At 36.7% G+C, this 18615-nt stretch overlaps 1 long non-coding RNA gene across 2 annotated transcripts; it reads left to right on the top strand.

The window, feature by feature from the left end:
- The first annotated feature begins 871 nt into the window (after positions 1-871).
- LOC125218363 lies at positions 872-1761 on the top strand. 2 transcript variants are annotated; one of them, XR_007175943.1, is made up of 3 exons: positions 872-950; positions 1132-1185; positions 1490-1761. It is a non-coding gene; the product is annotated as an uncharacterized LOC125218363 (long non-coding RNA). The 2 variants fall into 2 exon arrangements; XR_007175944.1 differs by having other exon boundaries at positions 884-950; positions 1100-1185.
- The last annotated feature ends 16854 nt before the right edge of the window (positions 1762-18615 follow it).

Here is an 18615-nt window from a genome sequence, read left to right as displayed (position 1 = left end):
GTTTGTTTAAATTCATGAAAAAAATCGGTGGATGATAGATTGGAATAAATCGATAAATGATCGGACTGGGAGATGTGGAGAGAGAACCGATTCAGTTTCTCACGTAGTGGGCGTGCGTTAGCCCCTAAAATAACCGGGATTTTTCGTTCCATATTCAAATTTAATTCCACTAAAAAGACAAAATTACCCTGCAAAGCAACACATTATTCACCACCAAGCAATCTGTGGTCTATTTCTACAATCCAATCTAAGCCTTCTATATAAGAGATCCAACGGTTGATAATGGTGTTACATTGTCACTTTAACATTGGTGTCACCATAGTGTGCCCCTATATATATATATATATATATATATAGGGTTTTGATCTATTCTTAATATAAAAATACTGAACCAAGCATACGGAGGTCATTTTTAGGTCATTGTAAGCTTATTTTTATGTCATTATTATAAGGATGACATAAAATGATCTTAACATGACCTCAAACCCAAATTTTATAATATGACCTAAAACTTCTTTATAATGACCCACCGTGTTTTTCTTTAATTATTCACCATTAGATTGAAAAATCTCATGGTCAGGATTTGGTCTGGATTTTGTATTGAGATGCATTTTTGTATTGATCATTACCCTATATATATATATATATAGGGATTTGTTAAAATGACAACCCCTTTTATTATGACACCATACCACCATTCTCAACCGTAGGATCTGGAAATCGGGCAATTGTCATGCTGCCATGTGGCAGCTAATTTCAATTTTAAAAAATAGAAAAAATAGGATAAAGGGTAATTTTGGCATTTGTTATCCCCCCCTCCCCCCAATTCACGATTTTTCCTTATTCCACAAATTTTGTTCCAGATTTCTTCCAAATCAAGAGATGATATTCACGCGAGTCGTCATCTCTCTCCAGTTTGAATGATATTCACGCTTTTTCATCAAAATCTGGTAATGATATTCCGCAATTTCATCAATTCCATCTTCAATTGTCGACAATTTTGATTCCAATTGCAACAAATTTTATTCAGTTTCAGCATTTTAGGTTCCACAATTTTGATTTCCATAACCTGATCGAAGACGATTCTGCCTTCTTTCAGCTCCATAATTTTCATCTGATTTCAAATTGCAGACGACATGGAAATTGATTCGATTATCAGATTTGAATTGGATGTTTTTCCAGAAGGTGAGCAATTACATGTTGTAGACGTTTAATTTTCTGTGTTCGACGATTTTTGGTTAATTTTGTTAGATTCTATCTTTCATTTATTAAAACTTGTTTAGTTGAGTATGTTCCGATTTGTGTTGAAATTACATGTTATTTGCTATGAATTGAGTTATTTATTTATTTATTTTATGAACCTACTGAATTATTGTCAGAAATTCGTTTTGATTCACTTTTGATTAAGTTCTTATGGGCATATTCGGTTTTTTACAAGATTGTTGCATTATGTGGTACATGTTGCAGTCAACTATATGGTCAATTGCAGGTTCGGGAAGCAATTCTGCAAGCTGATTGGGGTTCATGAAGGAGAAGGTTGTGAAGTTGATAACGAAACCATTGCATCGGTGTGGAAAATACAGAGAAATGTGTGCCCATGACTCTATAAATTTTGGCAGACAAAAAGGACCAAGAGAGCACTTAGTTCATTTTGAAGTGCTTGAAGATTGTAATTGAACTCAATGAATTTAATCTACTCCGATTTGTAGCAATTTACTTCGGATTCTCCCCTTTGATTTCTATGAATCTCTTCTTGCTCAATGTTGTAGACATTTGATTTTCTGTGTTCGACGATTATTGTTGAAATTGCGTTGGTTCATCGTTTTTAGATTAGCACCTGTTAAGATGTGTGTTTCGATTTGTGTTGAATTTACATGGAGTTTTGCTGCCCAAATTCATTTTGATTAGTTTTTTATTCAGTTCTTACGGTCATATTGTGGTTTTACCATATTGCTGCATATTGTGGTACGTATTGATGTCCACCATATGGTTAATTGCAGTATATATAGGATATGCCTAATGTGATGTCTTTTCATTTTATCCATTTGCAGTTTATATTTTGATGTACGCAAGCTTGGAACCAAATCGAAAAGAGTGGTCGTTACTTGGACGTGTTCGTGTCAAAGTCCTTGAACATTTTATTCGATCTTACCATATTGCAGTTTTACTCTACGAATATTGCAGTTTTACAAAGTAGTTTTTGCAGTTTACATAATTACTTTATTGTACTTGTTCTTGATGTAGTTTATTCAGACGATTGTAGATTCTTTCTCACAATATTACTTATTATAGCTTTGTGGTCTGTAATCTTCCTTGATTTACTTATCAGCTTGCACAACACAATACAAGTCATTTATAATTTTATACTATTGTGCCGAGGTTTGCATTCCCAATTACTACTGCTCCTAATGATTGCATTGCAATGCTACACGTGTTGCAGTACAGAACTTAATGTATTGCAAACCACCTTCCATCTTAGGCATACAAACATAATACAATTATCGGAAAGCTAACAACTTTGAAACAATGAACATTCAAATCATAACATTTGTAAATTTATCTATACTAAAAACCAACACTTAAACCAAACCAAATTTTTGAAGATAAAAAAATGTTTATTCATCAGTCACGGTTTCTGATAGTCCGCTACCATCTTCTCAACATCTGTCTGTCCCTTCTCTTTCACCTCCTCGAAGGGCTTTGTCGCATACTCATGACAATGCATTACATTTGTAAACAGTGTTGGTGAGATCCGAAAGAGCTGGCTTTCACTCCCTTGTTTACTTTCATCATCACTGTTACATAAAAGAGTATTTCAACCATTAGAGTATTTTAACACTACATTTTCATCTACACTAATATGCAACCAAGTAATGTAAATACAACAAGGATAAATGTTTACAAATTTGGAATATCTTGTTTCACAACATCATATACATGTATGTGTACATATTTGCAAATAATTTGTTTTAAATATGCAATCCATATGACCAAATATTAGACTCAGATGCACTGCAATGAGCAAGACACAGTTAACAAATTAAACTGTAACATGCAATCCATATAAAAAAGTATTGCAATACAGACTCAGATCCTATACAATATGCAAAGCACTGCAATGCGCAAGACACTGCCAACAAATTAAACTAAAATATGCAACCCATAAAACAAATATTCAATTCATATAACAAACTAGTGCAATATAGACTCAGATGCGCTGCAATGTGCAAAGCACTGCAGACTTAGATGCACAAAACAAATACAACAAAATTCTCCAAAACAATTAACAGAGCAAAACTATTCAAAATAATGCACTGCAACATCTTGTTATAAAACAATACCGCAATATTCTAAATGATGCACTGCAACATCTTGTTAAGCCTCTTCCTCATCCGACTATGTCCTTATCTTTCTTTTCCTTGCCATTATAATTGATGTACATTACAATACACACGATGCACTGTAATATTTGGTGATAAACAATACTGCAATATTGTAAATGATACACTGCAATATATAACTAGCAATATTACAATATCAGTATCAAATATATAACCAGCACAACTCAGTATAGTTTGGGCATGCAACTAAACAAATTTGTAACAACACTATATATGAAACTAGAACTTCAAGATGCACATCACAATACACATGAATGCAAGAAAGTGTATAATGATGCACTGCAATGTTGTATATGAGCACTGCAATATTTGGTGATAAACAATACTACAATATTGTAAATGATGCACTGCAATGTATAACTAGCAGTACTGCAATATAAGTATAACAAATCAATAAAGCAATGCAACGGAAATAATAAAGCAAGCAAGCAAACAACAACCAACCAAAGTACACTATTCTTATATTTGCAAAAATGTTTTTAATCAAAGTACACTTTTCTTATGCAGATCATGTCACAAAGTACTGCAATATGGTGTGAATTAGTATGCAACATTAGCTATGGTTGAGTTTTCCTACCTAAACCACCATGTCCTCTCCTACTTGACTCTCTTGATCCAGTCTCAATTATCTCTATTCCACCATCTGAATATTCGTTCTCTTCCTCGTAAGCAATCGTTTATCAAATAGCAAGAAATCGTATCACATAACAAACAATACGTAACCAAAACAATTTTGAAAAATCGTTGAACACAATTTGAACTGAGATCGTTACTTAGGGTTTCAGAAATCATGAACAACCAAAAACTTTGGAGATAACTACCACAAATCAACTATACACTGAGCGAAAACGCGATACAATTGCAAAACTCGCCGAGATACATAGCAAATTCGACAAAAAACTGAAAAACAAAACTAAAAACATAGTGAGGCGAATCGAAATTTTACCTAGACGTAATCAGAGAAACGTAGTGCCGCTGAACATAGTTCACAATCGCCAAGCAAATCTCTTCGATTCACCATCAAAACTCAGTTCTACTCACTGATCGTCGGTGAAATTAGAATTTCGACGATTTCCCTTCGAATCGCCGTCGCCGTCAACCGCAATCAACAATCACCAAGTTTTCCCCTTCGAATCGCAGCCAGAAGTTGATTATTTAAGCTCGTGGATAGAGAATCTGGATGTGGTTTCAGAATGAGGGAATGGATTTTGGAGTGGTAAAGAGGGAAAGCGTCGCGATTTTTGGTAATTGACTCAGTTTCCAAATCTGATTCTGATCTAAAATTTAGGAATTGACAAATATACCCCCGCCTGCAATATTCAAAACATTAGACTGCAATCCGTATTCTATACTGCAATTAAATCCTAGGCGTCCATCTTATAGATCTAAGGGCTAGGATTAGTGGTATGTTGTTACTCTAAATGTGGTGGCACCCTAATGCACCCCTATATATATATATATATATATATATATATATATATAGGGTTGCGTTAGTGTGCTAACTAATTTACACTAATAACTAATTACTTTCAACTTTGTGTAGTAAAATTATCAAAACAAAAACATAATTCTATCAATACAACATGTAAATTTAAATATAAACACAATGATATAAATTTATCAATACAATAATATTGATACATTTATGTCTTTGTGTTGATAGTTTTAACATATAAAATTGATATTAGTTATTAGTTATTACTATAACTTAGTTAGTATTTGATCGAGAGAGAGAGAGAGTTGAGATCAATGTCGAACCCTTCTTAAAGAACGAACTAGAGACCAAATTTGGGCCACTCATTTTTCTTATCTTATGGTTCTGATTAATTTACAATTAATTTAATATTTTATTAAAATAAAAACATTTTTTTTTAACTTTTTTATTTTTAAAAACATTTTTTTTTATTTTTAAATTTTTTTTAATTTTTTTTTTTTAATTTTTGTTAAATTTTTTTAAATTTTTTTTATTCGATAAAAACTTGCTGGAGTAAATAATGAACTATATTCACTGCATAGTGAACTAAATGAATGTATGTTATGAAGTATTTTTCGCATTCATTATATACTGAATTTACTTCAACTTTAAGATTATTATGTCATAACACATTATGAAGTAATAAACTAATGAAATGAAGTACTAAACTAATGAAATGAAGTAATAAACTAACGGAATGAAGTACTAAACTTATAGAATGAAGTAATAACATGGCTGAATGAAGTAATAACCCTAAACCCAACTGAAAGATAATTATGTCATAACACATCATGAAGTAATAAACTAATGGAATGAAGTAATAGCAAGACTGAATGAAGTAATAAAATAACGAAATGAAGTAATAAACTAATAGAATGAAGTAATAGAATGAATAAATGAAGTAATAATCTAACGGGATGAAGTAATAGCACGACTGAATGAAGTAATAAGTTCATAACATATTTCATTTAGTTCATTATTTAGTTAATATAGTTCATTATTTACTTTGGCAAGTTTTTATTGAATAAAAATAATTAAAAAAATTTTAAAAAAATAAATAAATTAATTAAAAATAATTAAAATAATAGAATTATAAAATTAAAAATTAAAAAATTTTAAGAAATTATTTTTTTTTAAAAAATATTAAAAATTTTAAATTTTTTTTAAAAATAAATATAAATAAATAAAATTAAATAAAAAAATTAAATTAAAATTAAAATAATTTTTTTTTTATTAAATAAAATATTAAATTAATTGTATATTAATCCTAACCACAAGATTAAGAAAATGGATAGCCCTAATTTGGTCTCTAGTTTGGTCTTTAAGAATGGATTTGTGGTTAATAGGACTATATATATACTCCCTCCGTTTCTTCATAGTTGAGGCGAAACTTTTCGGCACGGAGTTTTAGAAATGAATGTTGGGTGTGTTAAATAAATAGATAAAAAAGTAAGAGAGAGGAAAAGGTAGAGAGAATAAAGTATAAAGTGAATAAAGTAGAGAGAATAAAGTAAGAGAGAGTAAAGTAAGAAAGAGGAAAAAGTTAACATATAAGGAAATGACTCAACTATGAAGAAACTTCTCAAAATGGTAAAATGACTCAACTATTAAGAAACATAGGGAGTATATAATATCAAAGTAAAAATATGATTACAGAGTTATGAAAATTTATTTGCACAATAAATCCGATTTTTATTTGGAAAACATAAAATCGAGTTATATATACTAACTGGAATTCTTAACAAAGATGTGATAATTTCTGAGAATTTATTAATCACAATCAGAATACGAGATTGCATAATACTTTGTTTGCAAGATTGTATCCCGGAATTAAATATGTCGTGTGTTTGGTTCATGAAATTGAATTCCACAACTCAATCATAGATAGATAATCATGTGATAATTCCGTAGCATATCTTGATATTATTTTATGTAGGAAACTGTCCACCACCTAAGAGAGAGTATGTCTAATATTTTAAAACTCGTGTCATACACAACTATGTCTATTTTTGGTGGACGGAGGGAGTATTATTTTTTTATTACATCAATTGTATAATTTCGTTAATATATTTTCATGATATACGAAAAATAAATGTGGAAATTAAATCGTGTAGAAGTTGGGAAATCATACATTATTGATGTGAGGCCGGTGAGTTAAAATATTTGTGTAATAATAACAAGTATACAACATTGTTTTGGTTGAAAAGCATCGACAATATATTAAACTGGTGGAACTGGCAGCGGAAGCGGTGTAGTATGGATTATCATAATTTAACAATTATTAATCACACCAATAAATCACATAATAATCAGATCTATTTAGTAGATTATTTAGACAAAATCTATTCGCGTAATTCTTACATGTATCATGCTCATAACTTGAATTGATCATGCTTTAAGAATATTGAAACCTAAAAAATGCTTTTCTACGAAGCAGAAAATTACCTAATTAATTCTCCAAAGAATTGAAGATGGCTAGCTTCTTCTCCACGTGATGCTTTGAATACTAGACCACAAATCTTCTCTCTGGTTTCCGAACTGTACTCCAATATCAGTGTGGGCTGATCTTACTAGAATACTAGGACTTAAATAAAGAAGACAGAAGAAATCCTTTTCGGAATAGGTTAAAATTTCAAAATCTCCTTCAGTTGGGGGGGTACGAAAATTTCGAAAATTTCAAGAATAAAAATTGTGATAATTCTGTCTCCTTTATTCTCCTATTTATATTAAGTTCATTTTGGGCCCAGACATGGATCTATGGAAGGTTTTGGATATGGGCCCATCCAATTTACTTTTTACTAATTAAATTGAACCCACAATTTAATATAAGTTATAATTGGAATATTACGAGCAGCCACTACAGAAGTAATATTGAACTCTCCCCATCCAAATCCGAAATTATAAGTAATTCGGGTTTCCGTTTAACTTTCATTTCCCGCGCTTAAGATAAAAATGTCCATTAATTAATTAATATCTGCTATGGACTTAATTAATTAACTTCTTATTAATTCCAAGAGTGGGCTTAGAATGAAACGCTTATTTATTATTCATAGAGTCATCAAACTCCAACTAGCTAGGTTCCGAATAATAAAACCTTGTTTCGCGCTCCTCTTGAGGACATTATCAAATGAGACTCAGCTCGCGCACGATTCAATATAATAGAAATCCTAGCACCGCTAGACATTGATCACCACTACCCAATATATCAGGATCATTGGGTTACGAAAAACCCGCACCATTTGATAAGTCAAAGTAATGCATAATCAATACCATATGCTCAATGCTAACCTACATTGATTAAGAAACAAATATTTATCAAGACCTCGCCTTTCAGTAGATAGCATAAGGGCAAGTCTTGCTGTTAGATCCGTTCAGTGCTATACCACACCAATGTCATATTATTTCAGTAAGGCTTAGAAATATGCGGACTGACATTGCAACCTTTCTCAATGGATAGTCAAATTCCAACTAGGTTGTGAAATTTATCTTTTTCTTTGTTTAGTTATGACCGTGTTACCTTAAAGTGGACGCCGCCCACAACCGGTCTACTAAAACAAAGACTTAGACTTTGTTAAGTTAACTTATACATTTAAACATGCATTAACATCCTTTAAATGTAAAACATAACAACATTATGACAAAAATAATCTGTTTTATACATTGGAAAATAAAATAAGAGTTTTACAGTATTCAATCACTCGAAACGTGATTTCTAGTATACAAACTCTAACAATCTCCCACTTATACTCAAAACACTTTCGAGTATACAAAATGTGCTAACGTCTAATTCTCCCACTTATACTGAAAGCGGATTGAGGTCTTGAATTAGTCGAACTCTCATTCCTTCAACATGGCTTTCATACGGCTTTACCGCTAATGCCTTCGTGAAAGGATCTGCCAGGTTGTTTTCTGACTCAATCTTGACCACTTTTATGTCTCCTCTCTGCACTATATCTCGAATGATATGATACTTCCTCTCTATGTGCTTGCTCGCCTTATGAGCCCGTGGTTCCCTCGAATTTGCCACAGCACCAGAATTATCACAATAAATGGTGATGTTCTTGGGCATATTCGCAACCACACCTAAGTCCAGAAGGAAGTTCTTAAGCCATACAACCTCTTTTGCAGCCTCCGAAGCGGCCACATACTCGGCTTCCATGGTAGAGTCTGCAATGCATTTCTGCTTTACACTCTTCCAAATTACATACTCCACCTCCTAAGGTAAACACATATCCGGAAGTTGATTTTCTCGAATCTACATCAGCTTGAAAATCTGAATCTGTATATCCTAAAGGACAGAGCTTGGCTGCTTTGTAAACTAGAACATAGTCCTTAGTTCGATTAAGGTACTTGAGTATGTTCTTTACTGCAGATCCAATGTCCTTGGCCGGGATTTGATTGATATCTTGCTACCATGCCAACAACAAAGCAAATATCAGGTCTAGTACAAAGCATAGCATACATGAGACTACCAACTGCCGAAGCATATGGTATTATTCTCATCTCTGCTATCTCATATGTTGTCTTAGGACACATCTCTTGAGATAAATGGATGCCATGTCTGAAAGGTAGGAGACCTTTCTTGGCATCTTGCATGCTAAAGCGTCTAAGTACTGTGTTGATGTAAGATTCTTGGGATAAGCACAACATTCTCTTTGCACGGTTCCTAAGAACCTTGATACCGAGAATGTGTCCCGCATCACCCATATCTTTCATCTCGAACTGGCTGGACAACCAAGTTCGCACTGATGACAACATCTTTTTATTGTTTCCAATTAGAAGAATGTCATCTACATATAAAACTAAGAACACCACATTTCCCTTTTCAACCTTCTTATACACGCAACTTTCATTAGGGCATTTTTCGAATCCAAACTTTTGAACGGTTTGATCGAAACACTGGTTCCATGATCTAGATGCTTGCTTGAGGCCATAAATGGCCTTCTTAAGCTTCCAAACCATGTGTTCCTTGCCCTTTACCACATAGCCTTCGGGTTGTTCCATGTAGATGGTCTCCTCAAGACTCCCGTTTAAAAACGCAGTCTTAACGTCCATCTGCTATACTTCCCAATCCATGTAAGCTGGTATAGACAAAAGTATACGGATTGTAATTGATGTCTTCCTTTTGGGTATACCCCTTAGCCACTAGTCTTGCCTTGAAGACTTTAACTCGTCCATCGGGTCCACGTTTACGTTTGTATATCCACTTACTCCCAATGGCAATACAGCCTTCGGGTAGGACAGACAAATCGTAGACGTCTTTGTCTACCATTGATTGTAGTTCCGAATCCATTGCTTTCACCCATTCGCAATGATCGACATCTGCCTGCGCCTCTGCAAGGTTCCAGGGATCAAGTACATTGTTGCCCGAGGAGTGTTCCATACACTCTCCCAAACCAATGTATCTATTGGGCTCATGCGAGACCCTCCCACTGCGACGCGACACTACAATATCTGGAGTATTAGTTGAAGTTTCTGGAATTGTTGTTGCACTAGGTAATTGTTCTTGGTTAATGGAAGTCGTGACTGGAGTTAGCTCTTCACGAGCTACCTCACTGCTGGACTTATGATTCATTACAAAGTCTTCTTCCAAGAATGTGGCATGAGTGCTCACAATTACTTTCTGGTCTCGGAGACTATTGAATTCATAAGCTTTCGTTCCTCTAGGGTATCCTATAAACACACATACCTCCGTCCTAGGTTCCAGCTTAGTTGGATCCTTTTCCAATACATGGGCCGGACACCCTCACACTCTGAGTGAAGGGGTTGGCAGCGGAAGCGCTCACATAAATCAATTACATAATAATTCTGATCTATTTAGCAGATTATTTAGACAAATTCTATTCGCGTAATTATCACATGTATCATGCTCATAACTCAAATAAAACATGCTTTAAATTAATTGAAATCTAAAACATGCTTTTCTAGGGTTTAGCCATTATACCTTGATGATTCTCCAAAGAATCGAAGATGGCTAGCGCCTTCTCCACGTGAAGATCTTTAGTACAAAACCACGGATCTTCTGTCTGGTTCCCGGACTATAAACTGATATCAGGGTGGGCTGATCTCACTAGTGCACTAGGACTTAAATAGAGAAGACAGAAATACTTTCCCTCAAAGGAGAAAAATTCGACCACCCCTAGGAATAGGGGGGGCGAAAATTTTGAGTATAATTAAGTATATTTTCTGTCTCATTTATTCTCCTATTTATAATAAATCACATATTGGGCCCATACAGGGATCTATAGAAAGCTTTGGATATGAGCTCCTCCAATTAGCTTTTTACTAATTAAATTATACCCAATTTAATATAAGCTTAAAATTGGAATATTACGAGCAGCCACTACAAAAGTAATATTGCACTCCCCATCCAAATCCGAAATTATAAGTACTTCGGGTTTCCATTACTTGATATTCATTTCCCGCGCTTAAGATAGAAACATCCATTAATTAATTATTGTCTGCTATGGACTTAATTAATTAATATCTTATTTATTCCAAGAGAGGACTCAGCAAGAAAAACTTATTTATTATTCTTAGAGTAATTAAACTCCAACTAGCTAGGTTCCGAATAATAAAACCTTATTTCAAGCTTCTCTTGAGGATGTTATCAAACGAGACTCACCTCGCGCACGATTCAACATAATAGCAATCCTAGCACCGCTAAATATTAATCACCACTACCCACTATACCAGGCTTATTGGGTTGCGAAAAACTCGCACCATTTGGTAAGTCGAAGTAGTGCATGATCAATACCGTATGTTCAATGCTAACGTACATTGATTAAGAAATAATATTTTACAAGACCTCGTCTTACAGTAGATAGCATAAAGACCGTCTCGCTGTTAGATCCATTCAGTGCTATACCACACCAACGTCATCTTATTTCGGTAAGGCTTAGAAATAATCGGACTGACATTGCAACCTTTCATGATAGGTAGTCTAAGCCTATCTAGGTTGTGAAATTATTCTTTTTCTTTGTTTAGAACTGACCGTGTTACCTTAAGTGAACGACGCCCACAACCGGTCTACTAAAACAAAGACTTAGACTTTGTTAAGTTACTTATACATTTAAACATGCAATACACATCCATTAAATGTAAAATATAACAATATTATGATAAAAATAATCTGTTTATACCTTTGGAAAATAAAATAAGAGTTTTAACAGTATTCAATCACTCGAAAGATGATTTCTAGTATACAAACTCTAACAATCTCCCACTTATACTCAAAACAGCTTTCGAGTATACAAAAAAAATGTGCACTACGTCTAATTCTCCCACTTATACTGAAAGCGAGTTGAGGTCTCGAGCGAGTCGAACTCCCATTCCTTCTACATGGCGCTCGAACGGTTTGACCGCCAATGCCTTAGTAAAAGGATCTGCCAGGTTGTTCTCTGACGCAATCTTGACCACTTGTATGTCTCCTCTCTGCACTATATCTCTGATGATATGATACTTTCTCTCAATGTGTTTGCTCGCTTTGTGAGCTCTTGGTTCCTTCGAATTTGCCACAGCACCAGAATTGTCACAATAAATGGTGATGCACTTGGGCAGATTCGTAACCACACCTAAGTCCATAAGAAAGTTCTTGAGCCATACAACCTCCTTTGCAGCCTCCGAAGCGGCCACATATTCGACTTCCATGGTAGAGTCTGCAATGCATTTCTGCTTCACACTCTTCCAAATTACAGCTCCACCTCCTAAGGTAAACACATAACCAGAAGTAGATTTTCTCGAGTCCTGATCAGCTTGAAAGTCTGAATCAGTATATCCCAAAGGACATAGCTCGCCTGCTTTGTAAACTAGAACATAGTCCTTAGTCCGTTTAAGGTACTTGAGTATGTTCTTTACTGCAGTCCAATGTCCTTGGCCCGGATTTGACTGATATCTTGCTACCATGCCAACAACAAAGCAAATATCAGGCCTTGTACAAAGCATAGCATACATGAGACTACCAACTGCCGAAGCGTATGGTATCCTTCTCATCTCTGCTATCTCAGATGCTGTCTTAGGACACATCTCTTGAGATAAATGGATGCCATGTCTAAAAGGTAAGAAACCTTTCTTGGCATCTTGCATGCTAAAACGACTAAGTACAGTGTCGATGTAGGGTTCTTGAGATAAGCACAACATCCTTTTCTCACGGTCCCGTAGGACCTTGATACCTAGAATGTGTCCCGCGTCTCCCATATCCTTCATCTCGAACTGGTTTGACAACCATGTTCGTACTGATGACAACATCTTTTTATTGTTTCCAATTAGAAGAATGTCATCTACATATAAAACTAAGAACACCACATTTCCCTTTTCAACCTTCTTGTACACGCAACTCTCGTTAGGGCATTTTTCGAATCCAAACTTTTGAACAGTCTGATCGAAACACTGATTCCATGATCTAGATGCTTGCTTGAGGCCATAAATGGCCTTCTTAAGCTTCCAAACCATGTGCTCTTTGCCCTTGACGGCATAACCCTCGGGTTGTTCCATGTAGATGGTCTCCTCAAGACTACCGTTCAAGAACGCAGTCTTAACGTCCATCTGCCACACATCCCAATCCATGTAAGCTGCTATAGACAATAGTATCCGGATCGATTTGAGCATGGCCACCGGGGAGAAGGTCTCGTCGTAATCGACACCTTCCTTTTGGGTATACCCCTTAGCCACTAGTCTTGCCTTAAAGACTTTAACTCGTCCATCGGGTCCACGTTTACGTTTGTATATCCACTTGCTCCCAATGGCAGTACAGCCTTCGGGTAGGACAGATAAATCGTAGACGTCTTTGTCTATCATAGATTGTAGTTCCGAATCCATTGCACTTACCCATTGGCAATGATCGACATCCGTCTGCGCCTCTGCAAAATTCCAGGGATCTAGTACATTGTTGTCCGAGGAGTGATCCATAGATTCTCCCAAACCAATGTACCTTTCGGGCTCATGAGAGACCCTCCCACTGCGGCGCGGCACTACAACATTAGGTGTAGAAGTTGAAGGTTCGGGAATTGGTTGTACTATAGATACTTGTTCTTGGTTAATGGAACTTGTGACTGAAGTGAGCTCTTCAAGAGCCACCTCACTGCTGGGTTTATGATTCATAACGAAGTCTTCCTCTAAGAACGTCGCGTGAGTACTCACTATGACTTTCTTGTCTCGGAGACTATAGAATTCATAAGCTTTCGATCCTTTGGGGTATCCTATAAACAAACATACCTCTGTCCTTGAGTCCAGCTTAGTTGGATCCTTTTCCAAAACATGAGCTGGACACCCCCATATCTTGAGATGCTCTAGATTGGGCTTGCGCCCAGTCCACAACTCATATGGAGTGGCAGGAACAGATTTTGACGGTAAATTGTCTAAAATATGGCTCGCAGAAAGCAAGGCATGTCCCCAAAACGAAATAGGCAGTCGTGCATAACTCATCATCGATCGGACCATGTTTAACAAGGTCCTGTTCCTTCTTTCAGCTACGCCATTCTGCTGGGGTGTGCCCGGCGCAGTCAGTTGGGATTCAATTCCCTCTACCGATAAGTAGTCCAAAAACTCGGCACTGAGGTATTCGCCTCCGCGATCAGATCGCAGGCTTTTGATACGTTTTCCATGATGCGTCTCGACATAAGCCTTAAACTCCTTGAACTTGTCAAAAGCTTCAGACTTAAAGCGCATCAAATAAACATATCCAACTTTCGAGTAATCATCAATAAAAGTGATGAAATAGCGAAAGCCGCCTCTTGCCTCAGTTGACATTGGTCCACACACATCAGTATGAACGAGTTCTAGTACTTCCTTGGCCCTATTACCTTTCACCCTAAAAGGTCTCTTAGTCATCTTGCCTTCCAAGCAGGATTCACACGTGGAAAATGATTCAGTATCTAGTCCTTTAAGAAGGTCTTGATCCACGAGAGTTTGAATCCTCCTTTGGTTGGCATGACCAAGTCTAAGGTGCCATAAGTACGTTTCGTTCATTGAACTTGAAGGTTCTTTTCTTTTCTTTGAAATTTTCGATGCATTATTGAGTTCTAATTTGCGATTATTAAATTGTGTAGATATGATTGTGTACAGATTGTTTTCCATGATACCACGACAGATATAAGAACCATCTTTCTTAATAACACAACTGTCATTAAAAGAAATCGAATATCCATCAAAAACCAATTTAGAAACTGAAATTAAATTTCTTCTAAAAGAAGGTATCAACAAAACATTCTTCATAAACAAAAATCTATCACTACTAAAACGCAAATAAATGTCTCCCACTGCAACGGCCGCCACTTTAGTAGCGTCGCCCAGCTGGACTTCGATCTCTACATTATATAGCCGTCTTGTCACCTGCATTAAGTTAGGATCAAAACAAATATGATCAGTAGCTCCAGTGTCTATAACCCAAGTATGAGATGAAGTCGAAGCCAAACATGACTCAACAACTAGAGCTTGGTGCATACCTGTAGCCTTGCCCTTTTTAGGGCAATCTGGCTTCCAATGCCCCTTTTCTCCACACTTGAAACACTTTCCGGTTTGCTTCTTTCCCGACCTCCTCTTTCTCTTTCCCTTAGCTTCCTTACGTGCGACCTGGTTTGTCACTTTCTTCTTTCCTGCGCTAGGCCTAGGGCCAGAGGAACGATGTGACGAACTGACCATCGCAGCCTTAGCTTGGTTCATGAGATCCTCTGCCGACTGAAGTTCAGTCAACAACTCAGCCAAGGTGTAATTTCAAAATTGAGCTTGAACTGCTGAAAGCTAGGGGGCAGACTCTGAAGGATGATTGTAACTTGGGACTCGGCATCAATGACACCTCCCAAAACCTCAATTTGATTGAGGTGGCTCATCATCTCGAGGACATGGTCCCGCACAGACGAGCCTTCCTTCATAGTCTTGCACATGATACTCCAAAAGGCTTGAGACTTAGCCGTTCGATTCTGAGTACCAAAGAGATTTGTGAGATTTTCCATGATCTCGGTGGCAGTCGCCATGGCGGCATGCTGATGTCTAAGCACCGTTGACATGGAGGCCAACATATAACACTTAGCCATCTCATTCACCTTATGCCACCGTCTATGGGAATCTCGCACTGCCTGCGCGGCGTTAGCCGCCGGCACTGGGGGCCGTGGAGTAGTGAGCACAAACTTGTACTCATCAGCCGTGAGAATGATGTCCAAATTTTGTTTCCATTCTATGTAATTTTGGCCCTCGAGTTTGTTTTCTTTAAGAATTGCAGAAAGAGGATTGAGTGACATGTTGACGATTTAGTTTGCACTGCAAAACAGAATATTTACTATTTGTCATAAACTTATGTGATGAAATTGAGTAGATTAACCATAAAACTTTTCAAATTCTCACAACTGTAAAATTTAAATTTTGTACCCTCAAGCAGAGGTCAATACACATTAAAATTTTAACATTTTTACTGGTCACAACACCGACGAATAGTCCAGAGACCGCAGCACGGCATGGCCGCCAAATGTTTCCTAAGCACAACCATCAGATTTAGCATTACAGTATCTCGTTTCTACAACACACTCCCATAACAATGCTCATGCGTTGATAACAAGACCAAGCTATCTCGTAAATTCTGTTTGAACTTCTGAAACTTGTAATTTCTTAGGATTATTGTCCCCACAGCATGGGTGGCGATAATATTGGAAACTACTTTCTAGTCCATACTATTTACAATTGAGAAGTCCACCTATATGAACTCGCTATTTCTTAGGATTATTGTCCCCACAGCATGGGTGGCGATAAGATTCAGAAACTAGCTTCATAAGTTGTGGACCAATCGATGGAGACCATATACAAACATAGTTCGTAATTATCGCTTAGATATTTTAGTTATGGTTTTTCATTAATTATCCTTAGCCTTAGTGCAGATTAAAGGCTTAATTAAATTCTGTTGGTATTTAATTGACTGGATAATTAAATCTTTTATAATCTTTTAAACATCTTATTAAAGGATAATATATTAATTACTAAAGTTTAATCCATATTCATGTCTTTTATAAGATTTATCTAAAATAATTAATTATTTATATCTTTGACTGACATGAATAAATAAACTTAAATTAATTCCTTATTAAGATTGGGAAGAGAATAATAATTTATTATTATTTAATGAAATCCTACATATCTATCCTTATTAGGATTCTAGATATATATTTAATATAATTAGGAAACTATTAAATTATTCTTGTCCACATCATCTAGGATTAAAAGATATCCCTAGATATGTTCAATAATCTAAATATTCCTAAAATCAAGGGAAATCTTCCCAAATATTTTATTTCCATTAAATAATAATATTTTAATGATATCTTTCAATTTAGAAATCAAATAATCATTAAAACTAATATTTCATCGTTATCTCATCATACGAGATTGGCACGTACGACGAACGACGAAAAATCCACCGGAGTTGATCCGCCGGAACGGCGAGTGTGCCGCCCAGCCATCTCTGGCAGCACGCGCTCGGCGCCGCTGCTTCCGTTTCTCCCACTGCGGCGCCCGTCGTCGTCAGCCTCTGCACGGCGAGCGCCGCGCTGTTCCGACGAACGGCCAGTGTCAGCGACGACCTCTTGGAATCCCGCAGGCACCGCGCAAGGCGGCGCCGTATCGGGTTTTGCGTCGCATGGCCTGGACTTGTCTAGGGTAGGGTTCGGTTTAGGGTTAGGGTACGAGCAGCGCCTTCGGTCGGCCGCCCCCTCCGTCGAACGCCGTCTGATCTGGGGTGAGGCCGCCGCGGTCTCGCCGGCGGCGTGGACGAGCCCTCGTTCGTTTTCACGTCTCCGGGCGATCGCTCGCCTTCTCCAACTCGACAGCCGCGATTCCCGAGGCATTCCGGGACCGGCGGTCTCGCCGGCGGCGCGCACGAGGCCACCCTCGTCTGCGTGTCGCCGGCCGATCACCTCCCTCGCTCCCACTCGCTCGACAACCCTCAATGGATCGCATGTCGCGCGATTTGTCTCAGCGCAAGCGCCGACGAATCGCACGTCTCGTGCTTTCCAAATATCTGAGTTCTTTGTTTCGATTGTTCTTGAGTTCATCATGCATAAAAAAAAACTAAAAACAAGAACATGCTTCGAAAACAAAAACGCATGCTTACATGAATTTCGCGAAATTTAAATCCAAACAATCAGAGCCAAAGACTGGCTCTAATACCAATTGAAGGGGTTGGCAGCGGAAGCGCTCACATAAATCAATTACATAATAATTCTGATCTATTTAGCAGATTATTTAGACAAATTCTATTCGCGTAATTATCATATGTATCATGCTCATAACTCAAATAAAACATGCTTTAAATTAATTGAAATCTAAAACATGCTTTTCTAGGGTTTAGCCATTATACCTTGATGATTCTCCAAAGAATCGAAGATGGCTAGCGTCTTCTCCACGTGAAGATCTTTAGTACAAAACCACGGATCTTCTGTCTGGTTCCCGGACTGTAAACTGATATCAAGGTGGGCTGATCTCACTAGTGCACTAGGACTTAAATAGAGACATCCAAGTACTTCGGGTTTCCATTACTTGATATTCATTTCCTGCGCTTAAGATGAAAACATCCATTAATTAATTATTGTCTGCAATGGACTTAATTAATTAATATCTTATTTATTCCAAGAGAGGACTCAGCAAGAAAAACTTATTTATTATTCTTAGAGTAATTAAACTCCAACTAGCTAGGTTCCGAATAATAAAACCTTATTTCAAGCTTCTCTTGAGGATGTTATCAAATGAGACTCACCTCGT

The sequence above is a fragment of the Salvia hispanica genome, chromosome 4 (genome assembly GCF_023119035.1).
Source record: "Salvia hispanica cultivar TCC Black 2014 chromosome 4, UniMelb_Shisp_WGS_1.0, whole genome shotgun sequence".
In the NCBI taxonomy this organism is placed as follows: Eukaryota; Viridiplantae; Streptophyta; class Magnoliopsida; order Lamiales; family Lamiaceae; genus Salvia; species Salvia hispanica.
Note: the sequence above shows the minus strand (reverse complement) of the source record. Positions and strands in the feature narration are given on the sequence as shown.